This window comes from Nicotiana attenuata, chromosome 2 (genome assembly GCF_001879085.1).
Source record: "Nicotiana attenuata strain UT chromosome 2, NIATTr2, whole genome shotgun sequence".
Lineage (NCBI taxonomy): Eukaryota > Viridiplantae > Streptophyta > Magnoliopsida > Solanales > Solanaceae > Nicotiana > Nicotiana attenuata.
The window spans coordinates 39,255,430-39,269,709 of NC_031990.1; the positions used below are offsets into that span (position 1 = coordinate 39,255,430).

A 14,280-nucleotide genomic window follows, 5' to 3' on the forward strand; every position below is an offset into this window, starting at 1 on the left:
CTTCCGGGATCCAGATTTCCAAAGCCTTCTCTTTATCCAAGGTGCTTCAAAGTTCCAAGGAATCTCAGGGATTCCAGGCATTGCTTACACCCAGAATACTACCAGAATTAGAATAGTGCAGTATGGAAGAGCCGGCTCTCATGCATCCAAGTTCAAAGGGAGCTCGGGGGTCCCAAAGCATGGCTTGCAAGAGAGGGGCAGAACTTATAGCTAAGAGTAAGTGCAAAGTGAAAGGGAATTGGGGGACCATGACAGGTGGTGGTCATACCTAGCTACAAAGTAGGCTGGCACACCCCTGACCACCTGCTTGGTCAAACACATTAAGAGCAGACCCTTGAAGGTCAGACCAGAGTCTGGACAGTGATTAGGACACTGCCAGACCCAAGTCTAAAGCTCAACAACACATAAAGGGGGAAAGGGAATGGGAATGGGAACTGATTGAGTTTGGGATTCAAAGAATCCAATCCAGAATCATGGACAACAATATTAGAGTGTTGTCATGCCCCGAACCATAACTCACCTATAAAGGGGTATGAGGGTTTGGGATTCATAAATTATCAAATTCATGACAAACAACTGACAGGATGTATACATAATTTAAATACTGAATTACAAAGGAAGGGGGGGGGGGGGGGGGAACATGTTACAATATGCTAGAAACAAATGTCAACTAAAAGAATTGGACAGAAGTGGGCAGAAGTAAACACATTATGGTGGAGACATGTAAACTAACTGAGACATACCAGTAGAGAAGCAAAAGAGCGCAGGAGAAAGTAGAGTAAACAAAGTCCACAGCAGCACAAGTAAAAGTGAAAGAGTTTTTAAGTGAGAGTGACTTGTGGACTCTGATTGCGTTCTGTGTTCGTGTGTTCAAAGAAAAGGGAGGAGATATTTATAGCTTTGAAAACGTGTAGAGAAATAAGGTAACAAGTACAAATCTAACGCAAATATGGCACGGTCACAAATCAGAATCATATAGTATAAGACTCCCCTTTATGTGACGACCCAAAGGTTCATCACCGGACTTCCTCCTATTTCCGTGCTTCCGAGGCCTTGAATACCTCGCTTTTAGTTGCCTCGAGCAGGCATTCAAAGCATGTTAGTTAGGCTTCAAGGTGTAATAGAGAGAGAAGGAGTCGAAAACATGCAGAGAGTCGAGTGAGAATCACATGTGTAGAACATATAGAGAAAAGAAATGTTGAAACAAGGCATCAAGTTGAATAATTTCAAACATACAAGCATGCACAAACAACCTCACAGGACTTTGAATAGCCTCCCAAAGAGGCTAGGGTTTTCAAATCAGTTGAGTTTAGAGACGACAAACAGGTGAAACCACAAGCAATTTCAGAGTCCCAAGTGAAACCCTTAAAAATTAGGGTTTTCAATAAACCAAACAGATAGGCTCATGAACTCGAATAAATTCCCGAAATTAGGGTTTTTAACATCAAACAAACCTAGAGATGATCCGCGTATGAATCGAATGAAATCTTAACAAACAGACTCAAACAATAACAAAATTAGGGTTTTCAACATGCTTACTCAGATACGGAAAACAAACAAACAAAGTCAGAAACATGCCAAGAAGAAGAGAGGAACTTCGAAATAACTTAAATAGAAGGAACCTTAGAGCTAGGGTTTCATAAGAAACCCAGGCGATGAGAAAGGCTTTGGAAACTCCAGATCTAGGTAGGATAGTCAAAGATCAAGCTCGAATAGCCATGACTGGCCGGACAGAGGTTGAAGGCGACTGCAGAACAGCCATCGAGCAACGGCTTGGTCGAGACCCCTTCAAGATCTGGTCATAGGACCTCAGAGATGAGCGCATAGAAGCCATGGGAGGCCGGTATAGGCCTCCGATGAGTCTGGGGAAGCCATGGATTAGGGTTTCGGTGAGAGGCGGCGGCTAGGGTTTGAGGTGAGTTGAGAGAGAGTTGAGAGTGGAAGGCTATCCCACAATCCTTCATGAAAACCCTCTTTAAAGCCTGTATCGCCTCGAAAAGAAGAGGATTCAGAGGCGGCGTATTGTGAGGGATGGGGTAGGGTTTGGGGTCGTTTGAAATTAAAAAAAGAAAGGGGAGGTCTGGGCCGTTGATCAAAAAGGATCAACGGCTCAGATTAAAAGAAAGCGGGCGGGTTTGATTTAATGGGTACTGGGTCGGGTTGAATGGGTAATTGGGCTGGGGTGATTTGGGCTCAAATTGGGGCTGAATTGGGTTATCAATTTGGCTATAATTGAAATGCATTGGGGCTAAATCGTAAATAGCCAATTTTCCCTTTTTTTAATTTTTTTATAAAATAGTAACACAATTTTAAAAGTAAATTAAGAGTACTGGGTAAATAAATATTGTCTAAATATTAATTTAAAAATGCTGGGATTAATTTTATAATTATAAAATGCTAAAAATTACAAGATAGGCTATGATTGCAAATATATGCAATCTAGCATTAAAAATGCCAAATGAATTTGTAAAAATATGCAAAAATTACCTTACTTATATTTTGGTGTAATCATGAGAATGAAATAAGTTACTCACCAAAAATGATAATTTGGGAATAATTTTGGATTTTTGTGGTATTAAAACAGGCAATAAATTGGTTTAAAAATCATGAAAAATACCAAAACTCATGGTGTGCTTATATATGCACACATATGCTATTTTGAAAGTATTTTGGGTACAAAAATACATAGGAAAAAATTGGGTATCAACAATGTTCCTCCCCGTATAGTTGTCTGAGCTATTATCGTCGTCTTATGGAAGGATATTTTATTATTTCAGCCCAGTAGCGGTACTTCAGAGAGCCTTGAGGCTAGGCGCAGGTTGCCATGAGCTTATGAGCGATTGTTCTGCAGTAGTGATATGATGGTAGGATATTTGCCTGCGTGTCGGGGCAGTGAATGACTTGAAGGGAAGTTTACTCAGTGCGTGATTCAGAGGTTCAGTATTTTACTTCCGGCGGGGAAAAGGGCAATTGGACTAAGAGTGTGCAGATTTGCGATGATGGAGTAACAAGGCTTGGTATTTGTAAGCGTGGAGGAATTCTCATCTGTGATGAGGTGTCATTGTCCTTGAGGAATGAACTAAGCTCGCCGGTGCTATGATCTTCCACAATTCGCCTTTGGTGCAGGATATTGCGGGTTAGTATTGAAGAAGCAACTGTAGATATCGCAAGGCAAGGTGGTTCAGGGTTGAATCGGCATTTCTAATATTGGCAGCTCGAGAGAGATGATCTCCGGAAAATTTTAAAGTTAGTAGCGAGATGTGGATACAAGTGCTACGAAGATAGATTTTATTTAAGGCAGCAGCTGAGCAGCAAGGGATAAGCAAAGACATGTGAGAGGTGCCAGGCTGTGGCTAAAAGTTCTAAAAGGCCGAATATAAGAGGCCAAGGGTCGAGTAGTTGATTAAAGGGATGAGTTCCGCCAAAGTGGGAGAGTGGCGGAGATGCATATGAGCTTGCAGTGGGATAACCACACACCTTAAGGAGAGTTTGGAGTGATTTGATAATATTAGTGATTGGTGATTGGGGTCTACGGATTCAATTTGAAGTATGGGCTTTTATGCGGCGGGAGATTCGATATAACGAGAAGGAGCTGCCGGAAAAGAAGAAGGATACAACATAACTTTGAATTGGGAGGATGTTGCCGCACACTTAAGCGATGTCCACGAAGGATAAATGGACTTGTGTCACTAGAGAGTGAGCTCGAACTCAAGATGGGTTATTGATGTCGTAGTGATGGTACCCGTGTAGTAGCATTTGGAAGATGTCGGGGAGCGAGTTCTACAAGTGTGTTATTCCCAGTGCGCAGGTTAGCGGTCGCATGGTTGGCGAAGCTTCTGCGAAGAATTCTATTGGTTATACAGTGAAGGAATTGGTCGTGCGAATGTTGTTAATGATTTCTATAGTAAGATATCGAGAATTCTGGCGGTTGATTACGCAAGGTTATGTCAACAGGAGATTAAGAATCCTGGTAAATTCAAGAGTTGTGTAATAGTGGCTTCGAGCTAAGTGGGAGAGTCCCACCGCCTATGATAGGTTTGCATGGTTAACTACTTGCGAGGTTTCTAGTTATTAGCATATTGATGGGCTATTTCAGCAACGGGAAAAGACCATAAGTGGTAATTTGAGCAGAGGAATTATTAAAGGTGGGCTATCGTTGGCCTTATTGGCCCATGTTCAGACTTGGGAAAGGATTCAAGAATTGTGTTTGTAAAAATGCGGGTTCCAAGAGAAGGGATTCTGCTAGGTGCATCACTAATGGGGTATTCATGTGCTAGAAGATTTATGGAATTGATTATATTCGGGACCAAGTCAGAGCGGGTGGCTCTCAGTAACGGTTCTGATGGGTTCAAAAAGGATAAAATGTGATGCCTAATGATTTCAAGCCTGTAGATACGGTTTAGAATGGAGCTTGATAGCAGCCTATGAGAAGAGGCACAGAGTGTTCTATGATGTTTTGACTTGCAGTGTAGAACTTGAGAGGAAAATGAGAAGAGATTTCGGATTCGTAATAGGATTAGCAGAATGGTCATGTTAGTTGAGGGTGCGAATATGCACGCAAGGAAGGTATGAATTGGTTCGTGGGATTTGAGACAGCATGGTCTCGTGATTCAGGGTCACTCGGGATGAGTGCGGTTGGAGTATGATATGTGACGGATGGAGTTAGTATTATCTCTAAGGCAATCAAGGATAAGTTGGGAGAAGGTAGATCGATTGGCCATAGTTGAATTGGCATATTGGTGTTAGCAATCAGTTTCCTCAGTGTGATCGAGTTATGCAAGTGAGTTGCGATGGTGCGTATGAGGCTTGTCAGCTGCCGTAATTGATATTATTCAGAAGCATTCTTATGTTATGGCTTGTTATGTGTAAGCAGATCCCGGAAGGGTTATGGTGGCTTAGACCACTACTTAGAGATTTGCATATTCTAGGATTATGAGAATTCACCTGTGTGATACTATGGATCTCCTGAAGTGAGTTAAGTGAAAAGTTTTTATATGATGAAGTGTTAACCTATTAGTGGTTCCGAAGCTATGATGAAAAATGAGTCCTATCGTATACTGGCATGTTAAGTGCAGTGAGTGGTATGGAATTTGCAGTGAAGATCAAGGTAGTAGCTCGGTGTAGACAAGGACGTCACGAGCTCAGATGAGCAGGAAAGGAGTTTCACTGTTTGAGGTAAGTTGGTTTTGTCATCAGCGTCACCTGAGATCGGTGTCTTGTAAAAAGGGCTTTGCATGCTGGTTAATTATACTTGATCGCTTTTCAACGTTAGAGTGGCCGGTGGTTTGGAGCTACGACCCAGTTATTTGTTATGGTGGGTTGTGGGAGTGTGACCCACAGGAAGATTGTATAAGTGTGGCAGGTAGTCACTGGATTGATTAAAGACTTAAACCAAGTATGAAGGTTGTGATGATATCGTTGATTTGAGAATATATGCCTGGAGGGCACTCAGTTACTGGGTTCTGGACTGTGGATGAGTACTCCGGTTATGGCGGTTGTTCTTGTGCGTTATGGGAAGAGGGAAATTAGTATGGACCTTTGAAAGGCAATTGGCTTAGTCTGATATGATCAGGATCGACTTGAGGTCGGTGGATGGATTTAAATGTGAATATGGGCTTTATGTCAGGCCAGTTGTGTTCATTTCAGTAATGTGCTCCTTATGGAGTAGTCAGGGTGTTATTTCGTTGTCAGATATTTCATGTAGTGATACGTTGCGCCGTGGGAGTTGTGAGACGGCTTGAGAAATTGTTTATGTGTTGAGGATCCGCGTGGAAATGACGTATTATGAGCAAAATGGCTCTTGAGATTCAGATTGTATATCGCACCTCAGTTGTGATTGAGTTTTGTAGCTTATAGCGCTATATGTCCCCTCAGGGATGGTATTATGCACTTAGCGTGCTTGTGACCAAATTCGATATCTTGTTGTAATGAGCAATTTAGCTCGATGTATATCTCCTTATGTGAGTTCTATGTGTGGATCGGGTGGCACGCCGTCATGGGTATGATGTTTGGATCGGGTTGCGCGCCGCAACAGTGTGGTGTTCGGTACAGTTCCTCATATTTGTTTTTATGTGTTCTATTTCCTATTTTCCGAGGAAAATCTCATATTAGCTGTGCACCCGCATTGTATGTATGATTCGCGAGCGGGGTAATTGAAATTCCTTTTCAGAGTTTATTTTCCTTTTTGTGTCACATTCTAATTGGTAGCCTATTGGCACATTGTGGCATCATATGAGACTTTGGTCATGTCGAGATGGCTTATTGCCTGAGCAGTACGTACTGGGTGAGACGAGATTGTTGGATTTAGGATCAGTGCAATCTGATTACGCGAAATAAATTAAGGAGCAAAGACCATTATTTGGTTCAGAATGAGGTGATGGTTATTGTCATGAGTATAGACCCAAATGATTGGTTGGTTCGGCAGTTGATTATGAACTTTTGCACATCTCTTCCGTTGTGGCAGTATTGTAAGAGTTAGAGTAAGACCTGTGTATGTCATGGGGTGCAATGGGAGCATCAGATTCGGGGAAATTCGACTAAGTTGATCAGAAAATGTTATTGCGGTCCGGTGAGTAAAATGATGGAAGGTGTGAATTCAGCAAAGTTATGCAGTCATGTTTGGGTACAGCGTGTGGTGGTTGATACGGTGTTCGTATGTTGAAAACAGGCCTGACAGAGAATTCCGGATGTTGGAATTAGGCTCTAAGGCCTATCTGCTTGAATAAAAGGAAATATCTTCAAAATTGATCGAGCGAATGCGCTCAACTGAGTTGTGGTAACACGGGAAGGTGCATGAGGTGTTAAACAGTGATTTCAGACTACTTTAGTGTAGTTCTCAGCACGTTCGAGGACGAACGTATGTTTAAGTGGGAGAGAATGTAACAACCCGACCGGTCGTTTTGAGTTCTAGCGCTCCGTTCAGCAGCCCGAGGCCATGAACAGCTTCATTTCAGGTATTATTGACTTGTGCGCGTGGTCGGATTTGAATTTCGGGAAGTCCAGAGTTGATTTGGAAAGAGAATTCTCATTTCGGAAGCTTAAAGTTGAAAGAATGAACTAGGATTGGAATTTTGAGTAAAAGACATCGGAATCGGGATCTGAAGGTTCCAGCAGGTTCGTATGATGATTTCGGACTTGGGCATATGCCCGGTTCGGGTTTTGGATAACCCGGGAGCGTTTTGGCGCCTATTGTGGAAGTTAGCGTTTTGGAAGAAATTTCTTAAGTTTGGCTTGAAGTGCATTTCAGTGTTATCGATGTCCGTTTGGGATTCCGAGTCTGGGAATAGCTCATTATGGTGATTCTGGAGTTGGGAGCGTGATCGGAAGTGAATTCAGAGGTCCGTAGGTCAAAGTACCGCAGAAGCGGGACCGCATCTGCGGGTGGCAAGTCGCAGAAGCGAGAAAGGGGTGGCTCAGGGAAGACCGCAGATGCGGCATTTACCGCAGAAGCGGCCAAGGAACCGCAGGTGCGGAAACAGCTGAAGTAGTGAGGTCTTTTAAGTTCGGGGTTGAGTTCATTTCAACCCCATTTTTCTTCCATTGGAGTCGATGGGGAGCAGCTTTGAGGTGCCATTTTCGTCACTTGTCATGAGGTAAGTAATTTATGCTAGCTTGAAGTTAAATACAAGGTTTATATATGGATTTAGACTTGGAAAATTGTATAAATTTGAGGTTTTGGTGGAAAACCTAGAAAATTAGTAATCTTGGAATTTAGCCACGATTTTGAGTATGGAATTGAGAGAAAATTATATATTTGAGTTCCTAAGGTCATGGGTAATTTTTATCTTCGAAAAATTTCGGATTCCGGGCACGTGGGCCCGAGGACGTTTTGGTCAACTTTTCGATCGGAGTTAGGAATTGCTATAAATTAGTTTGTAATGAATATTTGAGCGTATATTAATGGATTTGCGTAACCGTTGGCTAGTTTTGAAGCATGGTGCATCAATTGGAGTCCCCGGAAGGGCGTGGATTGCCGGTTATGGATCTTCGGAGCGAGGTGAGTCTCCTTTCTAACTTTGTAAGAGGGAATTGTCCCCATAGGTCAAATAATTGATTATGTGCTCCTATTTGCGGGGACTACGTACGCACGAGGTGACGAGAGTCCGTGCGTAGCTACTATTATGCTATTGTCCGGGTAGTTAGGACCCACATCATGTTATACTTGGATTATTTATGAACCCATTGATAGCTTGAATTGCTTAAATCACCTTGGATTAGTAAATGAATTTTAAAAGAGATTAAACGTCATTTTCCTGAATTGTTAAGAAAAGAAATTGTTTTATTTGGATAAATATTCCCGATAAGTTCTTAATTGACTGATTGAGCATGTATCTCTATGTGTGCCTGCGTCGCACGCATGATTCGCGAGCAGGGTATGTGTTTATTTATAGAACGGGCCGAACGCCTCGGCAAATTAAATAGATGCATCTATAGGCGCGTCGTCGACCCTCGGCAAGTGCACAGTTTATTTCTGTTGGATCAAGCCATCGCCTCGGTGTGATTTGCGCATGTTATATTGTTGCCTGAGAACTTCAAATGTGAAATTTGTCCTTCGTGGCTTGATATAAATTGATAAGATAATAAAGAGTAAGCCTTGGAAATCCTTGATTATTTGTTGAAGGTGTTTATCTATTTTATGGCTTCGTGAATTAGAACTGCTATATAAATCCATGATTTTCTCACATTTTTAGTATACTGTCAGTTGAACTCTAGTAAGTGTCGAAGTTGACCATCTCGTCTCTACTTCTTCGAGATTAGGCGGGATACTCATTGAGTACACGTTGTTTACGTACTCATACTACACTTTTGTGTATTTTTGTTGCACAGGTATATTTATTTCTAGCAGCCCACTGGGCGTAGCAGCGCGGATGATTTGGGGCTATGTGATTGCATTATTCGAGGCGGCCCGCAGCTAGTATAGCCCTCTTCAGTACATTGTATTTATTTCCTGTCCATTGTATTCTGGACGGATGTTGTATTTTATTTCCTTATCAGTAGATGCTCATGCACTTGTGACACCGGGTTCTGGGATGGTTTGAATATTGTATTGACTGCTTATTATTTAAATTTGATTTGAGACAATTATCTTTTAAAATTGCTAAATGTGAAGGAAAATCATAGATTTCAGAAGTATTAAAACGGGAATTTGATTAAGTAACTTGGTGGGCTTGCCTGGCAGCAGTGTCCTGCGCCTTCACGATCCTTAGTGGATTTTGGGTCATGACAGTTTTGAGTGCTGAAAGTCTCACAGTGACAAATCTGCAAGCAACCAAAAGTAAACACAATAAGCAAAATCCAGGATACCCCATATTCCAATAAGTTAATATTCAAGTAATTTCCAAATTACAAATAGTTCACTATAAAATAAACCAAAAGTGCAAAATAATAAAGTATTCATTGGAATTATTATGTTCTTCTACTATGTAAAATCTCCAAAATAGTAATTGATTAAAGATATAGTATTTAGAAGCTCTAATGTATCATTGACGTCACACGCCTTCACTTCATTTGAGACAACATGTATTTTATCTAATCTTGGTATGGTTCAAAGATAATCACACCAGATAGTAAGGATTTGTTGTACGAAGAAATACTGCAATTAATATTGTGACACCGAAATACTTTAATCCTTTCAGCTAGATTACTAATGAAAACAAACTCATTAACAATGTCATATACATTACCAATATTATTGTACGAAGTAGGAGAAGACATTGGTGGATAAAAAGCACTTTTATCGTAACAGAGAAGAATAACTTCACACCTGTGAAGCAAAAAACGAAAACACATCAGTGAAGGATGTAACTTATAATAGACAGTAAAACCTCCTCCTTCAAGCTATGTATATGAAACACATCCCGATATTTTCAAGAAAACATACAGAAGAACAAGCAAGGAGACGGCGTACATGCATTGCAACAGGTAAAAACTTTTCCTTTGTATATTTATCCTGAAAAGAAAGTTTCAAATATTTTATATTCAGTGATTTTATACAATGTCAGAAGTAGTGCTAAAAGCACAGAGGGTAAGGGAAGTTTGTTGTCTTAATCGTATCCTTTTTAATTTATCAGATAGATTTGTGTACTCGATATAAAATGATCCGCGAAATTGTATAAGTGCACATATTTAGATATGTTAAAATATTATTTGATAGTTTGTTTATGGTTTGTATTGTAAGATGAACAGTTAACATGATGTTATACATTCATTGCTAATTAAATTATATTACCTAGTCGTTCGATAAACCATCCAAAGAGTCATTGAGTATATATCTTATATTAACATACAATAGATAACTTAGTTCAGAGGCCACATATCATCAAGAGAAACTAAAAAAGAAGAAACATGTTGCGCCTCTGTCATGGAGGTAGGAGGCAAGTGTCAAATTCGAATATCACAAGTACTAAATTTAGTCACTATTTAGATTTTATTTGACAACAAAGGTTTTCTGGTATCCAGAAGAAAGGAAAGGGAATTCTCTTTAATTGATCAAATTTATAGCAGGATGTTAAAGTTTTTCCGGACAAGCAGTGAAATAATGATTGTTTCAATCGATTCAAACATTGTAAATTTTTATTAAATGATGTCCGCTTTGTTGGTAAAAATTTTCCAAAAGAATAGTAGCTCAAGAAGGATCCAAATTGCAGAGCTATCTACATAATACATGAATTTCAAACCAAAGCTTTCAACTCAAAAACACCACTTAAGCTAATGAAACTTCATGCAATGTCAGGCAGAGAGTATTCGTGCGTCAAAATGTCCTAACTCAAAATGCAACCAAAGAATGAAACCAGAGAAAACAAAAGACAGGACAATGCATAAGAAATCTAATAGAAAACCTGATTGAAGAATTTTGTCAAACACCTAGAGAACAAAATTTATTAACATGTTTCACTTTGTCCGGAGGAATCCCCTCGCTATTCAAGGAAAAGCACAAATACCTAGCATATTATGAACGATTGAAACAAATCAATGCAAGAAACACAAGATGAGAAGAAAATTACCTAGTAGGAAATATCAATAGACAAAGGGGAGGAGTGAGAGAGAGCAGGGATATGAAGCAAAGAGCCGTTTGAAGAAGAGGGCTTTGCGGATGGAGCTTTTCACCAGTGTCGGATGTAGTAAGAGAAATCAAATGGTGAGTTGATAGTTGGGCTACACGTGTTGGGCTACAAATTCACACCATAAGATAATTTTGGGCCAGGCAGACATGTTGACCATGAGTTGCCTGGTTATCCCCATTTATAGTATAGGAATAGATGTTCATAATACTAGTACTTCCTCCGTTTCAATTTAGATGAGGTAGTCTAGTTCGACATGGAGTTTAAGAAAAAAGAAGGAAACTTTTAAAATTTGTGGTCTTAAAACCTGTGTGTCTTTGTGGGGCCCATGACATTTGTATGGTTATAAAGTGGGTAAAATGAAAAGTTAAAAATTAAATTATTTCCAATTATAAAAATATATTATTATTTTTGGAACGGACTGATAAAAAAAATGTGTCATCTGAACCGAAACAGAGAGTATTACTTTTCCTTAATTCCACAAGTACTAGAAAATTACTCCTATCAAAAGGACCAATATCCCCCAATATTATTAGCACAGCGTCAGCGCCCACATTATTATTATTATTATTATTATTATTATTATTATTATTATTAATTAACTCCTTGAACTTCCAATGTTGATGATAATAGCCCAACAGGAGGAAACAATAATATTGCTCCTTTTAAGGAACAACATGGGCATCCTCCTACAAAAATCCAGATGATTATGGTCGTATACAAAGTATTCTTCGCGCTCTTCAAATGGTGTGTTTGGGTATTCTGTTTCTATGTCTTGTGTGTTCATGTGATTAATTAACATGGATGGAATTGGTGTATCGCTTTCTGATTATATATGCGGCACCAAATTGTGTGGATAAAGATAGCTTTATATTTTTTGAAATTCTTCTCAGCAGTGAAGCGCAAATGGGATGTTTGGGCTCTATTTGGACTGATCGAGATAGGCTGACACATTAAATGGGTCAATACACAGCCCTGCCCAAAGTTCATTTGAATTAGAATGAGTTGGGTTAAGATGAACTAAATAATGGGTTGTAATCCAACCCGTCCAAATTGACCAAATCTTTGCAAAATTCTCAACTTTTAAACAAGCATAAAAAATATCTTATGTTTTGGAATAAATGTCAATTCATGCGAAATGATTTCTTTCCTCAATATGGATTTAAAATTTTATTTGATAGTTCTTCATCTTACAATACTAACACCAATTAGTTTTGGAAGGTTGAAAAAAAGTTTTGGAAAATATTTTCCCTTCTCTTAACGGGGAAAATATTTTTCTCTAGTTCGAGACAAACAAATTCATGAAGAAAATATTTTTCAAATAACCAACCAAACATTAAAAAATTTTAAAATATTTTCTAGCACATGGGCCTCTCTGCCCTTTTCGGGGTAGGGGTAAATTTTGCGTACACTCTACTCTCCCCAGACCCCACTAGTGGGATTTTACTGGGTATGTTATTGTATTTTCTAGCACATGGGTCTAGGTAGAGCTCTAAGATTGAGCATTTTCATGGGTCAGGTTGGACATCATCATGGGTCTAATTGGGCTAATAATTTTTCATGGGTTAACTTGGGCTAGCCCAAAACAACCCATTTTCCAAATCGTTATAGCCCAAACCCTTTAAAACTTGGACGGGTTAGGCGGCTCAAATGAGTTTGGATTAGTTTTGCCACTCCTAACCATATACATCTCAACTTTCGTATAGATAGAGTCAGCCTTAATCTTATAGGAAGAGCTGAATATCCTCGTACCAAGGCATTTACCTCTCCTCGATCGAATCTTGATTAATACTCGGGGTGTGGATTTTTGATGAATCTCTTTGTGATGAATAGAGATTTAATTTGTATTTCTTGACTTGGTACAAATATAAAGATAAATAATTTTTAATCCTCCGAAAAGATCAGACCATTATAAAAGACTAATTTTGAAAAAAAACCTTCATGAAGGGACGTAATCAATAAAAAACAACTGAACAAGCAATATTGAATAGTCTTTTTTGAACAAAATTCTCACTTCACTAAGATTTCCATTCCCTTCTTAGGGGGGGGGGGGGGGGTTAGAATCCCCGTTCATTTAAAATTAATTGAATACAATTCAATATTTTAAGAAATGATTAAAATTAAAAGTTCATTTTTATAATTTGATTCTGCAAAAGTTAAATTTTCATGCCAAATGTGACTTCTAATTTGTTGTGGTTTTCATCTGCAGTTTCCATTTCTTCACTTGTGACTGCGGATAGTGTTTGGAGAAGACATAGTATCTGCAGTATTTCCTATTCTCTCACCATCGTCGACAGATTTTCTGAATATCAAGTAATAATTAAACATGTAAATTAACACTGATGAAAAACTTTAGTCTAAAAGAGTCAAAAAATCGACCATATAAATTAATCAGAAGATTAGTCAAGAATGATAGAAAACGATAATTAAAAGATCAACAAATAGCCATTTTCAGTTTATGTACAACCTACCTATAATTGCAAAATATGTTCTTGAGGAAAAAATAGTTTACTATTATATAACTGAAAATTACTTATATCAACCACAAATAACTCTCGCCTCTATAGATTACCATACATTACATATTTCATCTACTTTTATGGTCGTCCAAACTGGAAAATTAATGATCTAGAGAACTAAAATAGTTTTGCAAAATATATTTTTTTACAAGAATTGATACATTTCATATGGGAAATGATTTTATGGTATTACCAAATAGACTTACATTTTTACAATCTTGGAGGCGGAACAAGTCGTAACATCCTTTTTTCCATCTCCTTTTTGATTGTCTCTCAATTTTCTCTTACAACCAGCATTCTTTTTGTTGGTTTTGATAGTTGAATCTTCTTTGATCGAGAAAATACTCATATTTGGGTTTTCTCCAATCGGGAGACTCCAATTATATTCATCTTCAACTGGTGATAGCCTATTAGTACACTGTAGAATACAAGGAAACTTGATGAGATAAATAATTAGTTTAACAATTTATTTATTTTGTGAAATTTCTTAGTTAAGAAAAAAGCAAATACAGCTTCACCAGAACCACTTCCCCCTGACTTCTTGCCACTCTCTTCTACATGTTCTTGTTCAACTCCACAGATAGCAGGCACATACAAACCAACAGTGAGTGAATGATCAACCACTCCTTTCCCATTTCCCCCTCTCTTCACCACATGCACCCTCTCTCTCTTTTTCTTTTGCTAGATTTCTTTTTACCACC

General features: G+C 38.9%; 1 long non-coding RNA gene across 1 annotated transcript; it reads right to left on the reverse strand.

Moving 5' to 3' along the window:
- Positions 9,115-11,128, reverse strand: LOC109222939. The gene is made up of 3 exons (XR_002067482.1): positions 11,004-11,128; positions 9,684-9,763; positions 9,115-9,258 (listed from the first exon to the last, which is right to left on the reverse strand). It is a non-coding gene; the product is annotated as an uncharacterized LOC109222939 (long non-coding RNA).